Source organism: Oncorhynchus mykiss, chromosome 4 (assembly GCF_057628025.1).
Source record: "Oncorhynchus mykiss isolate SJ-2025 chromosome 4, ASM5762802v1, whole genome shotgun sequence".
NCBI classification, from domain to species: domain Eukaryota; kingdom Metazoa; phylum Chordata; class Actinopteri; order Salmoniformes; family Salmonidae; genus Oncorhynchus; species Oncorhynchus mykiss.
In genome coordinates, this window is record NC_143025.1 from 14051070 (window position 1) to 14066355 (window position 15286).

At 41.9% G+C, this 15286-nt stretch overlaps 2 protein-coding genes across 2 annotated transcripts in view; one reads left to right on the forward strand and one right to left on the reverse strand.

Moving 5' to 3' along the window:
* The window catches only part of LOC110521330 (acyl-coenzyme A thioesterase 1), a 118836-nt gene extending 109779 nt beyond the window's left edge, over window positions 1-9057 (reverse strand). The window contains exon 1 of the mRNA XM_090233431.1: window positions 8991-9057. The gene's annotated coding sequence lies outside the window, so the exon portion shown is untranslated. The remainder of the gene's footprint in view (window positions 1-8990) is intronic.
* The window catches only part of LOC110521331 (glutamate metabotropic receptor 8b), a 189263-nt gene that overhangs the window by 101980 nt on the left and 71997 nt on the right, over window positions 1-15286 (forward strand). The gene's annotated exons all lie outside the window — the stretch shown is intronic.

Below are 15286 nucleotides of genomic sequence, written 5' to 3' on the forward strand. Positions count from 1 at the left end.
TAATCAGTTTCCTCTACAGTCTCATTCTGAATGTCGCATAATCCGGGAATCTGCACGGACCCGGGTCTCACCAGTGAGTTCGTACCACACCAATCATAGTTGAGTATTTATTTACTAGAAAGCTAAAACTATGATAAAAGATACACATACACAAAACCACATTCTAGAATATTGATTAGAACTTAGTATAACGGGCCAACACACTATGGTGCGTGTTACCCAAAATGGGGATTTAAAGGAGAGAGAAAAAGAGAAAGAACACAATAAAAATATACATTTGGGTGCATTTGTCAGCTATGCTTATTTTAACCCTAGCCTTGCCCCAAACTGCCGTTCTTATGCGGCAGAATATAATGATGTAATTGCGTGTGGGAGGTCTCAGATGGGAAGCTCTGCGTGGGTCGTTTAGGCTTCTCAATGACGCACTTCTCCGGCGCAACTCTCTGGCTGTCCTCACGATGTCAGTATCCTTTTGGTCTAATTCCTCGCCCTTGCTCTCGGAGGACTCTTCTGAGGGCAGACAGCTCTGTAGCTCAGGGCTCACAGCGTAGGAATGAAACAGTGTAGATACCACAATTCGAGAGTTGAAGCTAGGTGGTCCGGCTTGAATTAATCCGCTTAGACACAGCTACTCACCACTAGCATGGGTAGAAAAATATTTCTTTGTCTTCAACCTTGGGTTGAGTTTTGGGTTCGTTGACTTTTTAGACCTCGGCTGCAGCTCGGGTCACTTAGTCTGATATGTTAATTCTTAACTCACATGTCTTATACCCACGGGTCAGAAGTGGGCGTAACCGCCTTTAGGGCAATTCTCTGGGCGTACCAAGTTAAGAGGCAAGGTCTAGATTTTACTCAAATCCAATTTTAGACAACTAACTTCACATTTCATCTTTACCAAAACATTCTCTTTGATTTGGACATTTTCCACAAAATGTACAATGTATAAACACCAAGCATATCCTAGGAAAACTCTTACAATGTTTTCGTAATAACGTCATCTATTAACCTTTAATAACAAAACAAAAATGACAAAAAAATGACTTTGAAAATGGCAGAGTAGGCTAATTAAAAAATCCATATTACTGTACATATGACACTTCTAGTGTTAATCCAGAGATAAAAGTGGAAACCTAGTTTTGAGTTAGTCACCTATGATTAATCGGTCCTCGTTCATCTTTCGAATACCCATGTGGGGTTGTATGCTCATGAAAACCAATGAGTAGATGGGAGAGGCGGGACATGTAGTAACCAAGTCCTATTTAAGCACCTGGCTACTCATCAAATTATGGAAAAACGTTCTCGTAAATGTGTTTTGCAACGCTCGCACACGCATCGACCCCTGCCTGGTTTGGGTGCAAGACGTGCATGATAAAAGCCTATGCCGTTTAAACTAGTCATACTTAAACATTGTTTTGTTTGGTACATGAATTGCATCTTGCAGGGCAAGAGGGGTCATGTTTTTGCCTTGTCCTGAAAATCCACAGTCCCAGATTGATTGAATAGGGCCCCTGTCTCCTAGATAAAAGGGATATATATTATTTTTTAAGCATACACACGTCCTTGTTGTCATTTTGACAGACAAACAGATATACATGATTGATCAAGACTTCTTTCATTGTGAAGAGTTATAATATACAGCCAGTGGCGATGTTGTATTTAGGGCAGGCTGTTTAGCTTTTAAAAAAGTGTGTGTGTATATATATAATTTGGCAAATCTGGCAAATCTTTTCCAATACTTGTCATATGAAGAGAAAATCTAGATAAAATGTACCTTTGCTCATCGGACATAAACATTACACAACAAGTTGGAAATCGCAAATTTAACGATGAGTGCTGAGGCGCGACTGCAGCCTCTGGTTTGATCCCAGGCTGGGTCACAGCCGGCCATGACCGGGAGACCCATGGGATGGCGCACAATTGGCCCAGCGTCGTCCGGGTTAGGGGAGGGTTTGGTCGGCTGGGATTTCCTCGTCTCATCGTGCTCTAGCGAGTCCTTGTGGCTGGCCGGGCGCCTGCAAGCTGAATTCTGGTGTCAGTTTGACAGTGTTTCCTCCAACACATTGGTGCGGCTGGCTTCTGGGTTAAGTGAGCAGTGTGTCAAGAGGGGAGGGGAGTTGCAGCGATGAGACAAGATCGTATCTTCTGGCCCATGGCATTGCATGTGAATTTTTATCCTTTTTAATAAATACAAAAGTTTTACACCTTTTTCTTCCCAATTTCGTGATATCCAATTGGTAAATTTTGAATACTTTGGCCATGTTGTCAATCCAACACTTCTGCCGCGTTCAAAACAGCCTAATGTCTTGTATGCTGCTGCCTAAATTATGCAATATGCCAGGGAGATATGTATACTGTTGCCTAGACAGTTATACTAAGTGTATGTTGTGTAGTAAGCTGTTACTAGCCCATGTGCCCCACTCATAACTTAGCCTACTGTTCTGACTTGGTTGTGCACATGTAGCATATAACCTGTTTAAGAGAAACATAATCATTGAATATTGTAATAGCTGTAAGCAGACAATGAAGTCTGCTTAAATGCTCTCTTTATTTATCCTACAGTTCTGACTTGGTGTACAGGGAGAATACTGTAAAAACGGCCCATGTTCTGAATTCTGTCGCTTTACATTTCAAAAGCGCTGAACAAATAGTTATATTGACTAGGTCCATTCTAGTTCGCTCATTAATGTCTTAATCGAAATTACGGATTGCTGGGACAGCTTTATGTAGGTCCTAACAGTTTGTGGCCATCGTTTGTCACCGTTATAGTGCAATGAAGGTATTGTTTAGTGTGATGGTGTGTAGTGGCTTTGCTGGCATGCATCAAACACATTTTTGGGGGGAGGGGTCCCACCAAAATGTACATGCTAAAATTCCCACTGTACACAGCACAAAAGTTAATATTTTCTTCCAAAGAGACTACCCGAAAATTTGACAATTGAGAAGAAACTAAAATGATACATTTGTCTAGAAACTAAAATAATGTGAATTTAGTGACGAAGCTGAACTATAGGAAATAACCAAATCGATACAGCAGAAATAGTATGTGTCCCAATTAATTTGAGTGCAGATCCATTGTCGATGATTCTGGATAATTAGGGAGCTAGATGTTTCCGACAGTTGATAATGTATGCACAGTGAGTGGAATAATCTTTCTCACTACTCCCACAGCTCCCTCGTCACTGTTCTGTCGGATGGATTGAGTTATACAGAGCTGTCAGGAGCAGGAAATGGGATCTCTGCTTATCTTTGGGTCGTATTTTTGTATCAGTTTTCCCGCCACTGCGTTCTGGCAGGGGAACCGAACATTGTCTCAAAAGGAACAATGCTGAAAAAGGACTTTATTAAGTCAGGCTCAGAAGGCAGTATTTAATCCAAATCCATGGCCCTGCCACTGCAACAATGATATTGTGTATGCAGCCACTCGCTGTATCCCTCTGTTCCACCATCCTAAATTGCATTCTCAGTGTATTTCGGAGCTCTTTCTTTTGTGACTTTATGAAGACTTGGGTTTAAATGCTTAAGGAACATCCTCTGTTTATTGGGAGTCCAGAAATGATCCCAGTCTTACTGTATATGATACTGTATATGCCATCCCAGTGTTATTAATTTTAATTGTAAAATTTATTCAACCTTTATTTAACTCGGCAAGTCAGTTAAGAACAAATTCTTATTTTCTATGACGGCCTACCAAAAGGCAAAAGGCCTCCTGCGGGGACGGGGGCTGGGATTAAAAATACTAAGAAATTAAATAAAAATATAGGACAAAATACACAACACTACATAAAGAGAGACCTAAGACAACAACATAGCGAGGCAGCAACACATGACAACACAGCATGGTAGCAACACAACATAACAACATGGTAGCAGCACTAAACATGGTACAAACGTTATTGGGCACAGACAACAGCACAAAGGGCAAGAAGGTAGACACAACAATACATCACGCAAAGGACCCACAACTGTCAGTAAGAGTGTCCATGATTGAGTCTTTGAATTAAAAGATTGAGATAAAACTGTCCAGTTTGAGTGTTTGTTGCAGCTCGTTCCAGTCGCTAGCTGCAGTGAACTGAAAAGACAAGCGACCCAGGGATGTCTCTAGATGTCTCCCAATTGAATACCAAAATGTCCCTTTGTGGATAATATACACTGTCTGCACATGACATAAAATACAGGATATCCAAGTGGAAAGTTTTTAACAGGCTGGGATGTTTTTAACAGGCTGGGATGTTTTTAACAGGCTGGGATGTTTTACACAGACTGCGATGTTTTTAACAGGCTGGGATGTTTTTAACAGGCTGGGATGTTTTACACAGACTGGGATGTTTTTAACAGGCTGGGATGTTTTTAACAGGCTGGGATGTTTTTAACAGGCTGGGATGTTTTAAACAGACTGGGATGTTTTTAACAGACTGGGAAGTTTTTAACAGGCTGGGATGTTTTAAACAGGCTGGGATGTTTTTAACAGACTGGGATGTTTTTAACAGACTGGGATGTTTTTAACAGACTGGGATGTTTTTAACAGGCTGGGATGTTTTTAACAGACTGGGATGTTTTTAACAGGCTGTTGCTGGGATAATTTACTGGATTGCAGGTTTATATCAAAGCTTTCACCAATGTGTGGGCTAAGAAATAGCTTGTGATACAAATGCTGTGCTGCAATTACATGATACATGCCACCCCAGACTCTAAATATGGCCCATAGAGAAAATTACCTTTCCTGCAGTGTGGATATAAATGACAGTGTTTAATCAAAGCAGTAATGTCATAATGGCTGCTTTTCTCCTACCGCTGTGCCCCGTATTGCGTCTGTTTGACATCACTGTGAGATAATGCCTATCACAGAAGTGAATGCCAATCTGTCTCTAGTGCCCGACTCAGGTGCTGGCAAGCTTTTATGCCATTATTCCCTCTCATTTTTGTAATTTATGCTGGTGATTTTTTCTTCCCATTTTTGCTAAATGCTTCTTTCCATTGAGTACCGTTTTGCACTACAGTAGCTCTTATTTTCCCTGTAATTGTACAAGTACACATCAAATGGTGAATGTACAAATAACCTAGTGTAGCATCTGTGTCATAAGAAAGCTTTGAATCTCCAAAATGTATACTTTTCACACTTGGCTAAATGAGGGATACAAAGTATATTGAAAGCAGATGCTTCCACACAGGTTTGATTTTCTGAGTAATTTATGCAACTTAAACATCCCATCATGCTTAGGGTCATGTGTAAAAATGCCCAGTTGCCCATTATTTTTGCTACCATGGCTAGAAGAAGAGATCTCAGTGATTTAAAAAGAGGGGTCTCAAAGGAGCAGAGGGGGTTTAATTAAAGGCTGTGTGTGTGTGTGCGTGTGTGCGTGCGTGCGTGCGTGCGTGTGTACGTCTCAGTCATCAGATCTCAACACAATTGAACACTTATGGGAGATTCTGGAGACCGAGACAGCGTTTTCCATCATCATTAACAAAACACCAAATTATGGAATTTCTCCTGGAAGAATGGTGTCGCATCCCTCCAATAGATTTCCAGATACTTGTAGAGTCTATGCCAAGGCACAGTGAAGCTGTTCTGGTGGCTCGTGGGACACAACGCCCTATTAAAACACTTTATGTTGGTGTTTCCTTTATTTTGTATATTACTGTATATTGTGGACAATTCTGACATGCCCAATGTTATCTTTAGAACATGTGACAAGGTTATACATTATAAATGAATAACTAAAACGGTTACATCTGTAGACTGACCTTGATAGTCTCCCAAGACACTCCAAAAAGCCAGTTTACGTTCATTATGCTGGCGAATTTCATTTTATTTCATCATTTCACCTTAAACAGTGTTCTGTGTTATCTTGAGGCAAGCATTAGTGTGTCAATCAAGTAGAGATTACCATTAGCATATTGGGTGATGTGCTAAGCAGCCATACACTATGAAAGAACCTGGTTAAACAAGATCTTCTGGAAAATACTAACCTAGAAAAAGTAGAAGCACTAAATGAACAGTCATTATTCATTACCAACATTTGTGACATTGTCTCACGTCAGATAGCGCAGTAACAAATTGTTAGACAGCAACAAATGCTGTTTGATCACATTTAAATATTTCCTGTGAATCTAATCCAACGCAGCTAATAGCATATCTGGGGCACTGAGTCATTGACTAAGGGGCAAATCCATCTTCAAAAGCGCTGGCCAAGTTTCTGTTTCTATGTTTCTATGTTCTGAGGGCTTAGCAAGGCGGACGATTGTTAATTTTCTCCTGTTCTTGTTTCCCTAAGTAATTTGAGGCCACTGTTGAAATGCCGTTTCGCTTTTTATTGCATAGTATTATTTTATCATGTTTAAAAGATTCATGCCAGAAAATCCATATTTTACAGTCACATTTTCATATGTTTACATTGCCATGTGTGAAACAGACTTTGTGATCAATACGCTCTTTTAAAAAAAACAGGGAAGGGGAGCTATGGTGCTACTATTCCCTATATACTGACATGTAGGATGTCAACATGTAGGATGTCAACATGTAGCATGTCAACATGTAGGATGTCAACATGTAGGATGTCAACATGTAGGATGTCAACATGTAGGATGTCAACATGTAGGATGTCAACATGTAGGATGTCAACATGTAGGATGTCAACATGTAGGAAGTCAAATGTAGGCCAGGGATCATTAACTAGATTCGCGGTGGGCATACATTTTTCTTGTGCGGATGCTGGGGGGGGGGGCATGAACATAATTACAACATTTTGTAGACTGCAAATTGACCTCAAGAAGGCCAAACAGATATAATGTTTGACCTAAACGTAATCATTTCAAACCTTGCAAACCTCTATTATGTGTGGGAAAAATTAAAATCAATGGGAGCTAATTTCCTGGTGTTTTTATAGTATTTTATGTCCAACCATAAATAAATACAAGTTTGCTCAGAAAAGTTTTATTTGGCAAGAAATGTGGCCAAATAAAACCACCTGTTGGGGAACCTGATGTAGGCCATCATCTTCTGAAGATTAGAGCAGGAATGTGCAGCAGGTGTGTCGAATTGACAATGTTACTTTATGCCTCTGTACTCTTTTTTTAGGGTCCTATTGACAATGCTGTTCCTTATATCACTTAAGAACATTCAGTTTGACTTGTTTTATAGCACTTTTAAAACATCCTGTGTATCTATCCGTATTACTCTCTATCAACATTTCATGCCTCAAAGTTCAATGCCTCAAAGCTTAGGGAATATATACATGAGTGGGCTTCTGTTTTCAATATTTCCCCCAAACAGAGGTTAAGTAGAGATAAATTGCTTATTTGCTGTTGCCATGACAAAATTAAATCAAATGAAATGTAATTTAAATGGTTTTCTGAAGGCGCATTGATGATTTCCATTATTGACATAATTATATTAATTTGCATTCCTTTGAATGTTCCTATTCTGTTTGGCCGTTCATTTTAATTCCATTATCCCACACAGCTCTGAGACCTTTCACACAACAATTGAAAAAAAAGTGAAAGAGTATTATCAAATACTTTTTTTCTGTGTCTGTCACATTTTACAACTAAGCAGTGTGCAATTGCAATTGTACACAGTAACCATCCCCGAGACAGGATAGATTTGAGCTGTCTGGTTCATTGTGAAATGGCATGTGATAACACTTGTGCCGGACAATAACCACACCAAGTTACACATTAATCATTTAAATGTTTTATTATGTTTGTAATGGTGCTACGTTGAGTGTGTGCATAACTTCACTGCTCATTCAGCATCAGTAGTAATAGCTGCAGTTGTATACTGTACAGTGGCTGAATTATAGCTGGAGGAGTTATGAACTCTCCAGATGCTGTCAACTACAATGTAATATTAGGAGTCTTGCTGAAAGCAGAGGAACAGGAAGGGTTTGTAAGTATAAAGATGATTTTCTAAGCTTTGACCCATACTGTTTTGAGAGGGCCTGAAGAACAGTCTGCAGGAGGGGTAGCTGAAAATGTTCCCCTCTGGAAACAGAATGCAGTACATCCATATCCTTTGGTAGCTTTTCTTGTACTTGCAATGAAGTCTTGATGTCTTTGCTAGGTGTTTGGCTTCTCTCAAGTTTTTCCGCTGTAAATGGCATTTTGGTGCCTGGGCACAGAGTTCTCAGAACAACTACTCAAGAACCTTTGCATTTCTCTGATATGTACCATCTTCACGCTCTGAGCTGTCCTGAGGAACATGCTAAGATTGGTGCCCTGCTGGACTGGGACAGGACTTTGACGGAGGTTGAGAATCCAAACTGAGGTAGAGAACACCGGGACCTTGTTTAAGGAGTGACAAATTGCTGGCTTTAGATGGAAGGCTCCTACATTTCCAGCTTAGAGCAAATATGGGCTTGCAGAGCTTAATGTAGCCTATGGATATAAAGCCCCAGCCAACGAGAGGCACTGGTGATATCCTAATCTTATTCATAGGAGCTGGGAGCACATTCCCATGTTTTTCATGGCACATCCTCCAATTTGCATTCTTTACGGTCGCAGCCTTGGAAAATGAGCCAAAGGTCTTAGACGTTACCGTTTCAACAGGGGGCCTGAGAAATGTTAAGCCAAAGAAATGATCATAAGGGTTTTTTATTGAATACATTGAATTCATGAAAGTCAAAGGTGGGGAGAGCCTAATATCTCCAGGCTTGTACCTCTTAGAGATTAGCATTTTCCTCAGCCTAAGAAAGAATATAAGGCCTATTCAGCAGTCGGTTCTGTGCATCATTACAGGCAGTGCAGATGTCCGTTAAGATATAAGGTTATTAAGAGGAAAGAGGTCCATCTGAAAAGCCTGAGGGACTTGTAAAGGGGATCTGATAGTTATTACAACATACATGACTATCAAGAACATGTAGAAGTTATGGGATGAGTTGGGTAGCCTCACAATTCTACCATAGAGAGTTACCAAATCAGTTCAAATCAAATCAAACATTATTTGCCACATGCGTCAAATACAACAAGTGTAGACTTTACCGTGAAATGCTTACCTACAAGCCCTTAACCAACAGTGCAGTTCAAGAAGAAGAAAATATTTACCAAGTAGACTAAAATGAAAAGTAGCAATAAAAAGTAACACAATAAGAATAACAATAATGAGGCTATATACAGGGGGCACCGGTACCGAGTTAGTGTGCAGGGGTACAGGATAGTTGAGGTAATCTGTACATGTAGGTGGGGATGAAGTGACTATGCATAGGTAACAAACAAACAGAGAGTAGCAGCAGTGTACAAGGGGGGTGTCAATGTAAATTGTCCGGTGGTGATTTTTATGAATTAAAAAGCAGTCCAATGGCTTGGGGGTAGAAGCTGCTGAGGAGCCTTTTGGTCCCAGACTTGGAGCTTCAGTACCGCTTGCCGTGGCAGAGTAAACAGCAGAGAAAACAGAGAACAGAGAAAACAGAGAAAACAGTCTATAAATTGGGTGACTGGAGCCTCTGACAATTTTATGGATTTCCTCTGACACCGCCCTTGATATAGGTCCTGGATGGCAGGAAGCTTGGCCCCAGTGATGTACTGGGCCGTTCAAACTACCCTCTGTAGCGCCTTACAGTCAGATGCCGAGCAGTTGCCATACCAGGCGGTGATGCAACCAGGATACTCTCGATGGTGCAGCTGTAGAGCCTTTTGAGGATCTGTGGGCCCATGCCAAAACTTTTCAGTCTCCTGAGGGGGGAAAGGTTTTGTCGTGCCATCTTCACTACTGTCTTGGTATGTTTGGACCATGATAGTTTGTTGGTGATGTGGACACCAAGGAACTTGACACTCTTGACCTACTCCAATACAACCCTGTTGATGTTAATTGGGGCCTGTTCGGCCCGCCTTTTCCTGTAGACCACGATCAGCTCCTTTGTCTTGCTCACATTGAGGGAGAGGATGTTGTCCTGGCACCACACTGTCCGTTCTCTGACCTCCTCCCTATAGGCCGTCTCAACTTTGTCAGTGATCAGGCCTACCACTGTTGTGTTGACAGCAAACTTAATGATGGTGTTGGAGTTGTGTTTGGCCTGAACAGGACGGGACTAAGTACACACCCCTGAGGCGCACCAGTGTTAAGGATCAGCGTGGAAGAAGTATTGTTGCCTACTCTTAACATCTGGGGTGGCCTGTCAGGAAGTCCAGGATCCAGTTGCAGAGGGAGGTGTTTAGTCCCAGAGTCCTTAGCTTAGTGATGAGCTTCGTGGGCACTATGGTGTTGAACGCTGAGCTGTAGTCGATGAACAGCATTCTCACATAGGTGTTCCTTTTGTCCAGGAGAGAAAGGGCGGTGTGGATTGCGATTGATATTTCATCATCTGTGGATCTGTTGGTGCGGTATGCGAATTGGAGTGTCCGGGAGGATGCTGTTGATGTGAGCCATGACCAGCCTTTCAAAGCACTTCAAGGCTACCACCGTGAGTGCCACCGGGCAGTAATCATTTGGGCAGGTTACCTTCGCTTCCTTGGGCACAGGGACTATAGTGGTCTGCATGAAACATGTAGGTATTACAGACTCGGTCAGGGAGAGGTTGAAAATGTCAGTGAAGACACTTGGTCCTGGCTTAATGTACTGTACCAAATGTTTCATTGCCCATCATGTTTGTTTATTTTGTTTAACTAGGCAAGTACATTTTTTAACTAGGCAAGTCAGTAAATATCAAATTCTTATTTAAAATGATGGCCTACCCCGGCCAAACCTGGACAACACTGTGCCAGTTGTGCGCCACCCTATGAGACTCCCAATCACGGCCGGATGTGATAGAGCCTGGATTCGAACCAGGGACTGTAGTGACGCCTTTTGCAGTACCGCTGCGCCACTCGGGAGCCACTCAGGAGTTTATCATGACAATACCTCAGTAACAAAGCTGTCACAACCCCGCTCATGAATAATAGTTTATTTCTGTCATCAGCGGAGGACAAGATCTGATTCAGTGATAGAATACGTCATTAGAATTTCCATTTTGTGAGGTGTCAATCACCATAAGCATTCAATCTTGTACAACAACTGCAATGAGGACCATATTAATGTCATTTTTGCAACAAAACAATGGTGTCGGTATACCGCATATGCATATAGAATGTGTGGATTCAGAGTTGACCAGAAAACTGCTGCACTTTGGTACCATGCTCTCCGCCTCAGTCGTCGTCTGCATATACAGTATATCTATCATGAATGAGGTGAAATATTCAGAATATTGAAAATGCGGGTATCCATCAAAAACACATAGATCGGGTATTGCCGTGTGGTAATGGTGAAATTGGAGACTGAAATGTCACATGTGATGATATAGATACATGGTTTTCCCTGGACAAAAAGAGGGGGGAACCAATACAGGAAAACTCTGGAGAGTAAAGGTGGGAGAGATCTATTGTATTTTTACTATATAGTAGTAGAGATGGGAGACATGTATTGTACAGTCGTGGCCAAAAGTTTTGAGAATGACACAAATATTAATTTTCACAAAGTCTGCTGCCTCAGTTTGTGTGATGGCAATTTGCATATACTCCAGAATGTTATGAAGAGTGGTCAGATGAAATGCAATTAATTGCAAAGTCCCTCTTTGCCATGCAAATGAACTGAATCCCCCAAAAACATTTCCACTGCATTTCAACCCTGCCACAAAAGGTCCAGCTGACATCATGTCAGTGATTCTCTCGTTAACACAGGTGTGAGTGTTAAAGAGGACAAGGCTGGCGATCACTCTGTCATGCTGATTGAGTTCAAATTACATACCGGAAGCTTCAAAAAGAGGGTGGTGCTTGGAATCATTGTTCTTCCTCTGTCAACCATGGTTACCTGCAAGGAAACACATGCCGTCATCATTGCTTTGCACAAAAAGGGCTTCACAGACAAGGATATTGCTGCCGGTAAGATTGCACCTAAATCAACCATTTATCGGATCATCAAGAACTTCAAGGAGAGCGGTTCAATTCTTGTGAAGAAGGCTTCAGGGTGCCCAAGAAAGTCCGGCAAGCACCAGGACCGTCTCCTAAAGTTGATTCAACTGCGGGATCGGGGCACCATCAGTACAGAGCTTGCTCAGGAATGGCAGCAGGCAGGTGTGAGTGAATCTGCATGCACAGTGAGGAGAAGACTTTTGGAGGATAGCCTGGTGTCAAGAAGGGCAGCAAAGAAGCCACTTCTCTCCAGGAAAAACATCAGGGACAGACTGGTATTCTGCAAAAGGCACAGTGATTGGACTGCTGAGGACTGGGGTAAAGTAATTTTCTCTGATGAATCCCCTTTCCGATTGTTTGTGGCATCTGGAAAAAGGCTTGTCCGGAGAAGACAAGGTGAGCGCTACCATCAGTCCTGTGTCATGCCAACAGTAATGCATCCTGAGACCATTCATGTGTGGGGTAGCTTCTCAGCCAAAGGAGTGGGCTCACTCACAATTTTTCCTAAGAACTCAGCCATCAATAAAGAATTGTACCAACACATCCTCCTAGAGCAACTTCTCACAACCATCCAGGAACAGTTTGGTGACGAACAATGCCTTTTCCAGCATGATGGAGCACCTTGCCATAAGGCAAAGTGATATCTAAGTAGCTCGGGGAACAAAATATCAATATTTTGGGTCCATGGCCAGGAAACTCCACAGACCTTAATCCCATTGAGAACTTGTGGTCAATCCTCAAGAGGCGGGTGGACAAACAAACACCCACAAATTCTGACAAACTCCAAGCAAGAATGGACTTCCATCAGTCAGAATGTGGCCAAGAAATTAATTGACAGCATGCCAGGGCGGATTTCAGAGGTCTTGAAAAAGAAGGGCCAACACTGCAAATATTGACTCTTTGCATCAAGTTCATGTAATTGTCAATAAAAGCCTTTGACACTTATGAAATGCTTGTAAGTATACTTCAGTATTCCATAGTAACATCTGACAAAAATATCTAAAGACACTGAATCAGCAAACTTTGAGAAAAATAATATTAGTGTCATTCTCAAAAATGTTGGCCACGACTGTATGTTGTATAGTTGAGGGTTTGAGAGATCTATTGTATGTTGTATAGTTGAGGGTTTGAGATCTTAGTGAAAGGGTAACCATTTTTCTCTCAATGAACTGGATTTCTTTACCACAGCAGATACAATACATGACCAAAAGTATGTGGAAACCTGCTAGTCAAACATCTCATTCCAAAATCATGGGCATTAATATGGAGTTGGTCCCCCCTTTGCTGCCATAACAGCCTCCTTACTTCTGGGAAGGCTTTCCACTAGATGTTGGAACATTGCTGCAGGCATTTACTTCTATTCAGCCACAAGAGCATTAGTGAGGTTGGGAACTGACTTTGGGAGATTAGGCCTGATTCTGAGTCAGCGTTCCAATTCATCTCAAAGGTGTTCGATGGAGTTGAGGTCAGGGCCCTGTGCAGGACAGTCATATTCTTCCACACCGATCTCAACAAACCATTTCTGTATGGATCCCGCTTTGTGCACAGGGGCATTGTCATGCTGAAACAAGAAAGGGCCTTCTCCAACTGTTGCCACAAAGTTGGAAGCACAGAATCATCTAGAATGTCATTGTATGCTGTAGCATTAAGATTTTCCTTCACTGGAACTGAGGGGCCTAGCCCGAACCATGAAAAAAAATGTCACCGTTGCCACTATGCATTGGGGCAGGTAGCATTCTACTGGCATCCGCCAAACACAGATTTGTCCGTTGGACTGCCAGATGGTGAAGCATGATTCATCATTCCAGAGAACGCGTTTCCATTGCTCCAGAGTCCAATGGCAGCAGGTTTTAAACCACTCCAGCCAATGCTTTGTATATCAGGCTTGTGTGCAGCTGCTCAACCATGGAAACCCATTTCATGAAGCTCTCAACAAACAGTTCTTGTGCTTTCCTTGTTTCTAGAGGCAGTTTGGAAATCAGTAGTGAGAGTTGCAACCGAGGACAGACGATTTTACACGTTATGTGATTCAGCACTCGGCAGTCTCGTTCTGTGAACTTCTGTGGACTACCACCACTTTGCAGCTGATCCATTGTTGTACCTAGAAGTTTCTACTTCACAGTAACAGCCCTTACAGTTGACCGAGGCAGCTCTAGCAGGCCCGAAATTGAACGAACTGTAACGGCTTTCCTCCTCTTCTGACGAGGAGTATGAAGGATCGGACCAATGCGCAGCGTGGTAAGTGTTCATGTTATATTTATTGGAACAGAAACACTAAACAAAATAACAAAGAGAGTGAAACGAAAACGGAACAGTCCTGTAAGGTGCAGCAACACAAAACAGGAAACACGACAAAAACGAACAGTTCTGTATGGTGAAACACAGACACAGAAAACAACTACCCACAGCCCATAGTGGGAAAACAGGCTGCCTAAGTATGGTTCTCAATCATACCATACCAGGCCAAACACAGAAATACAAAAACATAGAACACATAGAATGCCCACCCCAACTCACGCCCTGACCAAACTAAAATAGAGACATAAAAAAGGAACTAAGGTCAGGACGTGACATGAACTGACTCGTTGGAAAGGTGGCTTCCTATGACGGTGCCACGTTGAAAGTCACTGAACTCTTCAGTAAATCCATTCCACTGCCAATTTTTGTCTATGGATATTGCATGGCATTGTGCTTGATTGTATTCACTTCTCAGCCACGGGTGTGGCTGAAATAGCTGAATCCACTAATGTGAAGGGGTGTCCACATACTTCTGTATATATAGTGCATATCAAAGTAATTGATTTTATTATTGGATTTTTTTGAGCAACATCTGTGTTACCAACTTCTGTGTTAGGACCCAAGATTACAAAACCTTCTGATAGTCTCAGTAGAAGAGGTAGTTTGTTTACAGATGTAGAGACTTCTGTCATACAGCTGTGATGATCACTAGGCAGAGTTTGACCTTGTCAAATTGTGTATTAATACTGCCAACAGTGTACAGTACATTACACTGTACATCTTAGTGGGTGGTTGATTTTCTTTTGACACATTTTTCTGTCAATCATTCAAAGCGATGTAAATAACTTCTTAACACTTATGAATGATGTGTACGCTGTCAATTAGCCGGTTGTGTAAAAATATGAAACAGCAACACACTTGCCTCACAGTTTGTGAAATCTATTCACGGCCTGAGAGCATACAACTGTCTGTAAGCGTGTGTCTATTGTATGTCAGCTTTTGTTTTTAATTTCTGTGTAAGATTTCCGTGATCTTGACAGCATTGTGGGGAATGGTGGTAGTGTAAATGTAGTGTTTGTCATGGGCTGCTGAATTTTAAAAGGGAACACTCTGCCTGAGGGTGAAGGGAGCACTCTGCCTGAGGGTGAAGGGAGCACTCTGCCTGAGGGTG